Source organism: Sciurus carolinensis, chromosome 3, assembly GCF_902686445.1.
Source record: "Sciurus carolinensis chromosome 3, mSciCar1.2, whole genome shotgun sequence".
NCBI classification, from domain to species: Eukaryota; Metazoa; Chordata; class Mammalia; order Rodentia; family Sciuridae; genus Sciurus; species Sciurus carolinensis.
In genome coordinates this window covers 15,655,824-15,667,999 of record NC_062215.1, presented here as the reverse complement: position 1 = coordinate 15,667,999, position 12,176 = coordinate 15,655,824, and the positions used below count along the sequence as shown (strand labels likewise).

The window sequence follows — 12,176 nt, the reverse complement described above, 5'->3', positions numbered from 1 at the left end:
CCAGATGAGGTAACATGGTGGCCAGGCTTGGTTAGGTAAGGTTGAGGGAAGAAAGAGGAGGAAAAGGAAGAAGAAAAGCAGGGGAATGGGGACAGAGGGGAATCATAGCTCCCACTCACCAGCCTCTGGAAGTGCCAGACACCGTTCTAAGCATTTACACACATTAACTTTATCAATCTGCACAACAACGCTAAGAGGCAGGCTCTATATTTACTTTGCAGGTGAGGAAATTAAGGCACAAAAAAGAACTTGCTTAAGGTTACAGAGCTAGTAAGTGGAAGAACCTGGTGCCAGTGTTCACACTCTTCACCACGATGGATATGAAGGACGTTCAGGAGAGAAAACCATCAGGACCTGCTGACTGTAGGGATGGGGTAGAGAAGGAAGTATCGTGGACCCCGGTTACTGGCTCAAGTCTGCTGACTGGGACACCAACACTCCCTTCAGAAAACAGAGGAGCAGCAGCAGTTTTGTGAGAAAACAATGTGGGGTTTGATGTGTCTGGGGAACTGTAAGCAGAGATGTCAAGCAAGCAGGGGACTCTGAAGCCAATTAGACAGGTGAAGACAGGGGCATTGCCGGCATTCTGGTGATGACTGAGGTTAAAGTAGAATGGAAACTGAAAAGAGAAAATGGGCACAGGACAAACCTGTGGCAGACTCTATAATTTCAGGAACAGGTGGCCAAAGAGAAGCCCTGAAAAGAAGTGTGGGAAGCAAGAAATCCAAGTGGGTGCACTCGAGGGACTGTCTAGGGGAGGTGGTAGTGAATAACCCCAGTGAGAGCAGTTAGGGAAGCGATTGCTCTGAGGACAGGTGCAAACAGGAGGTGAGGAAGTGGAGAGGAGGACTTCAAAAAGTTTGAAGTCTGATTGGCGTGGTCAAATTCATGACCACTATATTGAAGCTCACAAAGTTACAAAATGGCACTGCTCATAATGAGATTGGTAGACCTCAGTGAAGTCCCTACAAGGTTCCTGTTTATTGTGCAGTGATGCTTTTTCATTTATTTCTATACATATTTTTTTCCATGGCCATGATGTGATGGGGCCCTGCCCTAGGCTCTGGGTAAACAGGCTAAAAGAGAAAGCCTAGTACTCAGTGTGCCCTCTGTGGCCTTCCTTCGCTCCTCAGGTTTATTTAGTTGGGTAGATATTGGCAGAGTGAGGTTGTCCCTGTCTCGTGGTGACACAATGTCTCGTCTGGTAGTTATGAAATCTTTCAAGGTTTATTGTCTATCTCTGAGCAATAGGGAAAACTTTCACTGGTCCCCGGGGGAAATGAAATAATTTCTCTCACGTATAGAGCGTTGGTCTTTGAGAGACAGAGTCTGAAACTACAACCCAATATGTAGTTCCACAGTCCATCATTAGCCACACCAAATCTTGTCTCTCAGCATTTAAAAAAATTTTTTTTCTGGTACTGGTTATTGAATCCAGGGGGGCACTCTATCACTGAGCTACACCTCCAGTCCTTTAAAAAATTTTTATTTTGAGATAGGGTCTCCCTAAGTGCTGAGACTGGCCTCCATCTTGAGATCCTCCTGCCTCAGCCTTGTAGTAGTAAGGATCACAGGTGTGCACCACTACATCTGGTAATCTCTCAGCATCTTAATAGTCCTTTATGGGACTATATTTTAAAGGATCACTTTTCACTTTTCATAAAAAATATGTACCTGCATAGAATGAAGTTCTGTTCCCACCCTTTTCAGAAAATTATGGTGTTAAAAACAGCGAGCTGAACCCCTGCTGCTACTGTTGGAAAGAGAAGCCTGTCTGAATATTAATCAGGAAGAGAACATAAGGATCAAAATGAAAATATGTTAATGGTCACTTAAAGGGGCACATCCCAGAGTCCAGTCGGATGATACATTCTGGTTACAAAGTTAACATAACAAAGTCAGCTAATCTATCATGGTTTTAGCACAATGCTATTTTAAGGAGGCTTCTAAATCAGGAGGCATGAAATCACTTTGTCTGAGGGGCAGGAAATAATGCTATTGAATAACTTGCTAGGTTACTTCTGACTTCACAATCGCCTACCAAATAAAGGACTTTACAATTGCCTAAAAGTTCCTCCCCACCCCCACCCCAACTCTCCATTACATTGTATCTGGAAGCATCATGGTGTCACATGTAATTTCTTATTTCAATACATCAAGCCTTTGTGAGAGTAAACAGATACTGTAGGCGCACCAAGGACTATAGCGATAGCTCAAGGAGATGGTTGGTTATCTCAGGTTAGGGAAATATTCTCCTTGGTTCACTTGAGCTTCATACTGTAATGCAGGTTTGAAATACTCATCAGGATGAACAAGAAACAGAAGTAACTGTATGGATATAATTCCACAGGAGATAATGCTTAGTTCATGGAGCTCAGCTTTGTGGGCCTACTCAATCAGATGGCCATTTGAAGCCAAGAGTTTTTCATCAGCAAATACAGACAGGTGGGAGGAGTGGAGGAGAATGATAATAAAAGTGGGCAAGGCGTATGTTTCTAAAATAGCATTCCATATTGTCTTCTGTTGCTCACCTTTAAGCTGCTTCCCAATTTAAAATCCACTCATAATTATGCATACTTCTGTTTTAAATCTTTTGTGGTAATGTACTGTGTCAAATTTGTGCTTTAGAAATCAGTGAAGAAGCCATGTTAAGTAGTAGGAGGGAAGGAGGTAGGGGTAAGGGAGCTTGCTTCACTGGCAAGCAAAAACTATTCTTCTTAGCCTCCAAATTCTACACATCTGTGAAATTTCAATGAGAAAAATTCTAAGAACTTTGTGACACACAAATTTCTCTCTAGTGTAAATTTCCAATGAATTCAAACTGAGTGTCCCTGAATAAGAAGAGAATTTGATTGCAGAATACATTCCTTTTAGTTCTTTCTCTCTCTCTCTCTCTCTCTCTCTCTCTCTATATATATATATATATATATATATATATGACTTTTAGAGAATTGAATGATTTTATATATGATAATATATAATATTATATATAATATTACATTTGATTTTTATACATATATATGGTGTCCTGTTCTGTGACCATGTTTGTCAAAAAACTGGTTTGAAAGGAGATCTTTTTAATAAGCTATTTTGCTGTTTTCAACTTACAATATTCTAATATTAGAAATATCATTAAAGCACTATTTAGTTGGTTTCAACAACTAAGCGAAATGTAAATTTAACCTCTTCTTTGGCTGAAGCTTCCTTTGAAACAAAATTTAAATGGCAACCTAGCAATCAGGATTATAAATTCCCTATTTCCTGCAATTGAGGGCCTGGAAGAAAGATTTCAGATCTTAATTCAACTCTTTTCACAATTAATTTGTAATAATCAGAACTGCAGGATTTGTTTTAATCTTAGATTTAAAAAACAATATTAGAGTTTTAATAACTTATAAAAATGTCTTCAGAATAAGCAACAAAGTTTAGTGATTTGGGGTCAATTTCCTAACTCCCTGAATACGGGGATCACAGAGAAAGAGGAGTAATTGCTGGGGAGGGCAGAGAAATCTTCTGACTCTTCCCAGCCAATTTGACACAGGTGGGGGGTGGTTGAGGGCGGGGAAGGAGCTTGTTCAAGGCTGCCACTCTTCATTTTACTGTTAAACTAAGGGAGATGGGCGATCACAAAACCCAGACGGAGACTCAGTGTGTAACTGGGAAACTTTGGGGGAGGGGGTGTTGGGGCGGCGGGTGGGGGGGGATACCATAGGTTTGACAAGCAAGTTGGTGCTATCACTAATACCAAATATCACCAATACACCTTTCCTGGACTAGCAGGTTTAAAAAGGGTGCAGTGAAGTCTCGTAGGTGCCCGGGGGCTGCCTATGTGCAAATGATAAGACTCCCCAAATCGGTCCTTTTGAGGCTGGATAAAAAAGGGTGGGGGGACCGGGCCAACCGGAGGGAGGGAGCGGCCCTGTTACCAAGCCACGGCCCCATTTCCCTCCAGAAGCTTGGAGGACAAAAGCAAAAGTCCGTCCCCTCTCTCCCCACGGAGGACTGGGCGAGGCGGGCCGTTACCTTGCGAGTCTACACTTTCTCTCCTGCCAGGGGCTAAAGGGGCCGAGGAGCGGAGCCGGCGGGCGGGTTCAGTGCTGAGGGGCCGCCCATCAATCGAGCTGGGGCTGGCCCTGGGCTTCTCCTCCTCCTCCACTCACGTCTCCCCTCCCTCTTCCTCCTCCTGGAGGCAGCTTTCCGCGGCGCCGGCCCGGCTTTCTAGGGGCGGTGGCGGTGGGGGCGGCTGCCTAGCGTCCTCCTGTTTCCTGGGCAACCGCGCCTCTCCCCTCCGCGCGCAGAGTTCGGTGCCGCCCGCCGCGAGCGCGGGGTGGGGGCGGGGCGGGGGCCTCCGAGGTCCCGAGCCACACGTGGGCGCCCCGCGGGTTGCCGTGGGAACAGGAGGGATGCAGTGGGGAAGGCCGGAGATGCTCAAGGAGGAGGCTCATCGGCTTTGTCCTGATGTCCAAGCCCAGACGCAGATGCAGAGGCCCTCGCTTCTTCCCTGAAAGGGTCCAGGGCTTTATAAAGAACGAGATTAGAAAGCGAGGGAGGAAAATGTTTCCAAATGAAATAATATAGAAGCAGTACTTGTAAAGGGGGAAAGATCCTGTCATCCTGGAGATGGAGCTCTGCAGGGGAGCTGTGGTCCAACCTGAAAACGAAGACATAAATAATGAAGCAGGAAGGACCTCAGAACCCAGGCCTCTTGGTTGCCAGTGACCTTCACCCACGTCTCAAGGAAAGAGGTGCATGGAGCCTTGGACTGGTGCCCAAGGTTTTGGAAGTAAGGCACCTGAACCGCTGCTTGCCTTACGGTCTTTCCAAGGCTTATTTCTGTCTGTGGTTCTCATAGGCAAAGATGACTCTTGCATTTACTTTGCATATTTAGGCACTCAGTCATTTGCCAGCAGATGTCAACTTAGGACATTTTAGATTGAGTGGGAAAAAAAGGAGAAGTTCTTGAACCTTTCACCAGAGCCCAGAGTCTCCATGTCTGTGGATCTAGAGTCTTCTCTACAATTCCCATATCCAGGTGGTGGCCTTGTCCTTCATAGTCCTTCTTCTATTCTTATCACCACCCCCTAATTTTGAGCTCCATGACCTCTCTTTTTTTTTTTTTTAAGAAAATTGTTTTTAGTTGTAGATGGACACAATGTCTTTATTTTATTTATGTGATGCTGAGGATTGAACCCAGTGACCCAAGCATTCGAGGCAAGGGCTCTACCACTGAACCGCAACCCCAGCCCTCCAGGACCTCTTAACTGGATTATTGTGACGCTCTCCTAAGACACCCAGGTCTCTCTGTCTTCCACACCCTATTCCCACCATTTCCTCTGCCCTAATAAGCATCAGAAGCCTAATGTCTTCTGTCTCTGCTAAGAAACTCTCAAAGTGTCCTCACTGTGCAATGAATTCCAAACTCCTGTCCATGACTTTCCTAATTTTCTCCCCTGGGCTTCCTTGTTTGGTTTTTGTCCTTTTGCACTTCTTTACACATACATTGGCCAGATGGGATGCTATATTACACACTGAACCTTTTTTTTTTTTTTTTTTTTGTCTTCAAACCAACTTCTAAGACATATCCTGAGCTGGACAGAGTCTAGACAAAATGTACTTAGATGAAGTCTTTGTTTTGGGTATTCTCTCATCTGAACTTCATTGGTCACCCAGCAATCCCTACAACCTTTCCAATCCCAGTAACCCCACCCACATTTTGGTTTTGTTCTCAGCTGACTCGCTAGTATTCTTTTTTATGTTTAAACATTTTTTTATTAAAGATTTTTATACATATATATAGGGTAATAATGCCTGTCTCATTCTACCATCCTTCCCATCTCCACAGTCCCACCCCTACCCTCACTCCAAAGTTCCTTCATTCTTCCCTACCCACCACCCATTATGGATCAGCATCTGCTTATCAAAGAAAACATTCGGCCTTTGTTTTTTTAGGATTGACTTATTTCACTTAGCATGATAGTCTCTAGTTTCATCCATTTACCTGCAAATGCCATAATTTCATTCTTATTCAAGGCAGAGTAATATTCTATTGTGTATATCTACCACATTTTCTTTATTCATTTGTTGAAGGGCATCTAGGTTGGATCAGCTAAGGTGAATTGAGCTGCTTATAAGCATTGATGTGGCTGCATCACTGTAATATTGCTGATTTTAAGTCCTTTGGGTACAAACCGAGGAGTGGGATTGCTGGGTCAAATGGTGGTTCCATTCCAAGTTTTCTTAGGAATCTCCATACTTTCCATAGTGATTGCACCAATCTGCAGTCCCACCAGCAATGTGTGATTGTACCTTTTCCCCACATCCTCGTCAACACTTACTATTGCTTGTATTCTTGATAATTGCCATTCTGACTGGAGAGAGATGAAATCTTAGAGTATTTTTGATTTGCATTTCTATAATTGCAAGAGATAATGAACTTTTTTTATATGTTTGTTGATCAACTGTATTTCTTCTTCTGTGAAGTATCTGTTCAGTTCCTTAGTCCATTTATTGATTGGGTTATATGGGTTGTTTTTGGTGTTAAGTTTTTTGAGTTCTTTATATATCCTGGAGATTAGTGCTACATCTGAGGTGTGTGGTAAAGACTTTTTCCCATTCTCTAGGTTCTCACTTCAAGTTATTGATTGCTTCCTTTGCTGAGAAGAAACTTTTTAGTTTAAATTCATCCCATTTATTGACTCCTAGTTTTACTTCTGCACTTTAGGAGTCTTGTTAAGGAAGTCAGGCCCTAAGCTGACATGATAAAGATTTGGGCCTAATTTTCTTCTATTAGGCACAGGATCTCTGTTCTAGTGCCTAAGTCTGTGATCCACTTTGAGTTGATTTTTGTGCAGGGTGAGAGACAGAGGTTTAATTTCATCTCGTTACATGTGGATTTCCAATTTTCCAAGCACCATTTGTTGAATAGGCTCCAGTGAGTGTTTTTGGTGCTTTTGTCTACTATGAGATAAATGTATTTATGTGGGATTGTCTCTGTGTCTTCTAGTCTGTACCGTTGGTTTACATGTCTATTTTAGCGCCAATACCATGTGATTTTTGTTACTATTGCTCTGTAGTATAGTTTAAGGTCTGGTAATGTGATGCCTCCTGCTTCACTCTTCTTGCTAAGGATTGCTTTGGCTATTCTAGGTCTCTTATTTTCCAAATGAATATCATGATTTCTTTTTCTATTTCTATGAAGAATGTCATTGGGATTTTAATAGGAATTGCATTAAATCTGTATAACACTTTTGGTAGTATGGCCATTTTGACAATATTAATTCTGCCTATCCAAGAGCTTGTGAGATCTTTCCATCTTCTAAGGTATTCTTCAGTTTCTTTAGTGTTCTGTGGTTTTCATTGTAGAAATATTTCACCTTTTTTGTTAGATTGATTCCCAAGTATCTTATATATTTTTTGAGGCTATTGTGAAAGGGTAGTTTCTAATTTGTTTTGCAGTGGATTTGTTGCTTACGTATAGAAAGGCATTTGATTTATGGGTATTGATTTTGTATCCTGCTACTTTGCTGAATTCATTTATGAGTTCTAGAAGTTTTCTGGTGGAAGTTTTTGGATCTTCTAAATATAGAATGATGTCATTGGCAAATAGTGATAGTTTGAGTTCTTCTTTTCCTATTCATATCCCTTTCTTTCGTCTGTCTGATTGCTCTGGCTAGAGTTTCCAGGACCATGTTGAATAAAAGTGGTGAAAGATGGCATCCCTGTCTTGTTCCAGTTTTTAAAGGAATGCTTTCAATTTTTGTCCCTTTAGAATGATATTAGCCTTGAGTTTAGTATAGATATCTTTTACAATGTTGAGGTATGTTCCTACTATCCCTAGTTTTTCTAGTGTTTTGAACATGAAGAGGTGCTGTATTTTGTCAAATGCTTTTTCTGTATCTATTGAGATAATCATATGATTCTTGTCTTTAAGTTTTTTGATGTGATATATTACGTTTATTGATTTCCATATGTTGAACAAACCTTGCATCCCTGGGGTGAACCCCACTTGATTGGGATGCTCCCTCTCTCTCTTTTTTGCACTATATTTTAAATATGTTTTTGTATACAATTTGCCAGAATTTTATTGAGAATTTTTGCATCTATGTTCATCAGGGGTATTGATCTGAAGTTTTCTTTCTGTGATGTGTCTTTGTCTGGTTTTGATATCAGGGTGATACTAGCCTCATAGAATGAGTTTGGAAGGCTTCCCTCCTTTTATATTGCATGGAATAATTTGAGGAGTATTGGTGCTAATTCTTCTTTGAAGGTCTTTTAGAACTCAGCTGAGAATCTGTCTGGTCCTGGGCTTTTCTTGGTTGATAGATTTTTGATGGTTTTTTCTATTTCATTGCTTAAAATTGATCTGTTTAAATTGTGTATGTCCTCCTGATTCAGCTTGGGTGGGTCATATGCCTCTAGAAATTTGTCAATGTCTTCAAGTTTTTCTATTTTATCTGAGTACAAATTTTCAAAACAGTTTCTAATTACTTTCTGTATTTCAGTAGTATCCATCATGACATTTCCTTTTTCATCACAAATTTTAGTAATTTGAGTTTTTTCTCTTTCTTTCTCTTTGTTAGTGTGGCTAAGGGTTTATCAATTTTATTGATTTTTTTTTCAAATAACCTACTTTTTGTTTTGTCAATTTTTTGAATTGTTTCTTTTGTTTCAGTTTCATTGATTTCAGCTCTGATTTTAATTATTTCCTATCTTCTGCTACTTTTGGTTTTGAATTGTTCTTCTTTTTCTAGGGTTTTGAGAGTAATGTTAGGTCATTTATTTGTTGACTTTTTATTCTTTTAATGTATGAACTTAATTCAATGAACTTTCCTCATAGCACTGCCTTCATAATGTCCCAGAGATTTTGATATGTTGTATTGGTGTTCTCATTTACCTCTAAGCATTTTTTAATTTCCTCTTTGATTTCTTTTTTATTCATTCATCATTAAATAGCATACTATTTAGTCTCCAGGTGTTAGAGTAGCTTCTATTTTTTTATTATATCTTTGATTTGTAGTTTCATTCGGTTATGATCTGATAGAATGCAGGGTAGTATTTCTATTTTTTTTTATTTGCTGAAAGTTGCTTTGTGGCCTAACATAGGGCCTATTTTAGAGAAGGATCCATGTGCTGCTGAGAAGAAAGTATATTCACTTGGTGGTGGATGATATACTCTGTACATGTCCATTAAGTCTAAATCATTGTATTATTTAATTCTGTAGTTTCTTTGTTTAGTTTTTGTTTGGAAGATCTATCCAGTGGTGAGAGAGGTGTGTTAAAGTTTCTCAGTATTATTGTGTTGTGGTCTATTTGATTCTTGAAATTGAGATGGGTTTGTCTGATGTACATATATGCTCCATTGTTTGAGACATATATATTTATGATTGTTATGTCTTAGTGTATGGTTCCCTTAAGCAGTATGAAATGTCCTTCTTCATCCCTTCTGACTAACTTTGGTTTGAACTCCACTTTGTCTGATATGAGGATGGAAACCCCTGCTTGTTTACATAGTGCATGTGATGGATATGTTTTCTCCCAACCTTTCACCTTCAGTCTGGATGTCTTTTCCTAGGAGGTGAGTCTCTCGAAGGCAGCATGTTGTTGGCTCTTTCTTTTTTTTAAATTTAATCTATCAGGCTATGTCTTTTGATGGATGAATTTAGACCATTAATATTCAGGATTATTATGGAGATATGCTTTGTATTCCTGATCATTTTGGTTTATTTTTGTTTTTAACTTGATTTAGTTTCTCCTTTGATTGATCTTTTCTTTAGTGTAGTTCCTCCCTTTGCTGGTTTTCATTTTTTTTTTTTCCATTTCCTCTTCTGGAATATTTTGCTGAGAATGTCCTGTAGTGCAGGCTTTCTAGTTGTGAATTCTTTTAACTTTTGTTTCACATGTTCATCTTCAAATCTGAAGCTTAATTTTCCTGGATATAAAATTCTCAGTTATCATCCATTTTCTTTCAGAGCTTGATATATGTTATTCTAGGACCTGCTGGCATTGAGGATCTGGGTTGAGAAATCAACTGAGGTCTGAATTGGTTTCCCCCATATGTAATTTAATTTTTTTCTCATGTAGCCTTTAAAATTCTATCTTTATTCAATATGTTAGTCATTCTTATTATTATAATGTGTTCTGGTGTGGGTCTGCTGTAATTCTGTACATTTGGGGTCCTGGAAGCCTCTTGCAGTTGATTTTCCATTTCATTCTTTAGCTTTGGGAAGTTTTCTGATATTATGTCATTGAAAAGACTGTGTATTCCTTTGGTTTGTATCTCCACACCTTCATCTATTCTGATAAATCTTAAATTTGGTCTTTTCATGTTATCCCATATTTCTTGGAAGTTCTATTCATGGTTTCTTAACATCTTCTCAGTGTAGACTTTGTTTTCATGAGTATGTTTTATCTTCATTGTCTGAGATTCTGTCTTCCAAGTGGTCCAGTCTGTTGGTGATACTTTCCATTGAATTTTTAATTTGGTTTATTGTTATTTGGAGGATTTCTGCTTGATTCCTTTTTATAATCTCTGCCTCTTTATTGAAGAGATCATTCACTTCCTGTATTTTCTCTCCAATACCATCCTTTATTTCAAAGATCTGTCTATATATTTTCTTAACTCCTTCTCTGACATTTCTTCTACTGTGTTGTCTATGGATTCTGTTGTTGGAACATCTTGGTTTGTTTGAGGTGCTTTGTTTCCTTGTTTTTTCATGTTGTTTGTGTGTCTTCTCATGTAGCAATAAGGAGCTGAGGCCATAGAGTTTCTACCCTGTAGTCTTATAGTGTCCCTGAAAGCTTCCAGCACCTTATCTTTAAGGGTAAGGCCAATATTAACAGCACCCAGGGCAAATGTTATGCCACCTTAAACCAAATGGCTCCTATTAAGGCTAAGTTTACAGTTTTGTCACAATAGAGAGAAATGAAGTGCTCAATTACTGTCTACGATATAAATAGTAAGTTTGCTAAAGGGATTTACCATTTCAAATGATGGACAATGAGGGAACAGAAATAGTATAAGATGTGATGTTTATGAGGAAGAGGGAGAGAATTTATAGTGAGAGCGAGGCAGGAATTAATAGAGGTTGGCTGTTAGTATGAGAGAAGTGAGAAAGAGAATCCAGGGAGACAGGTAGGTGACAGGAAAAAATATGTACAGTTTTTTTTAAGTAAAAGTATAAGAATACACAACAAAACTGTCATAGACTATTCAGACATCCCAATCCTCAATAAATTGATGCATGAAAAATATTTGGATTCAAAGATGGTAGAGGTGTGAGAGTGAAGGCAAAAAAGGGGAGGGGAGGAGGAAAGTCTCAATGTAAAATTGAATGATTGCTTCCACTGGCATTCAAAAATTTGTCAGCTTCCCTTCTTTGCAGAGAGGTGGGGTTGTCTGAAGTTCGAGGTTAGCTCCAGTCCGGTGGGCACCAGACGGGTTGGGCAGGTGAGTTGATAGCAAGATGCCCTCAACTCTCTTCCAGTCTTCCCACCTGTTATAGCTGGCCCCTTCCGTCCCTGCACACTTCAGGACTCCCTGAGCTGGAGAGAGCCCAGTTTTCTCCGTTTCTTCAACCTGTGTTCTCCCCACTAGTCTCTGGCTTTCTGCAGGCTTGCCAGACCCAGACAGGCCCACCCAAACCCAACTGCAATCCACGGACCTGGGCTTCAGCTTCCCCAGACCCTGTTTTGCTGCAGTCCCAAAATCTCAATGACCTTTCAACGTGCAGAGAGACCACTAGGTATGCACTTACACAAAGGAGAGACACTGCAAAGAGGCAGCCAGATGGCAGCCGCTACCACACCAAGCAGAAAGACCTCAGGTGCAACCAGACCTTCAGGTACCCCAATGTACCTCCAGGCCCTGGTCTGAGTCCCCAAACGGAGGTGGCCAAGCCCCAAGATGTCTACAGCTATGGCCACAAACCTGCAGGCCCTGGCTGTCATCCCAAGATGGCGGCAGTGGCATGTAACCAAACCTGCAGGTTCTGTGACAATGGAATTGCAGGCAACGACAGGCAGCAGGTCATCTCCTGGGCAACTGCAGGCTAACGGCAGATGATGGGCAGGTGGACAGCAGGTAGATGGCAGGTGGTGGGCAACAGGTAGGTGAAAGGCAGGGGATGGACAGGCAAGAGGTGGGCAAACAGGCAAATGGTGGGGGATAGTCAGTGAGC

General features: G+C 40.7%; 1 protein-coding gene across 1 annotated transcript in view; it reads right to left on the bottom strand.

Moving 5' to 3' along the window:
* Marchf10 (membrane associated ring-CH-type finger 10) overlaps positions 1-4,172 on the bottom strand; it is an 85,440-nt gene extending 81,268 nt beyond the window's left edge. The window contains 1 exon segment of the mRNA XM_047542763.1: positions 4,024-4,172. The gene's annotated coding sequence lies outside the window, so the exon portion shown is untranslated.
* Between the last annotated feature and the right edge of the window lie 8,004 nt (positions 4,173-12,176).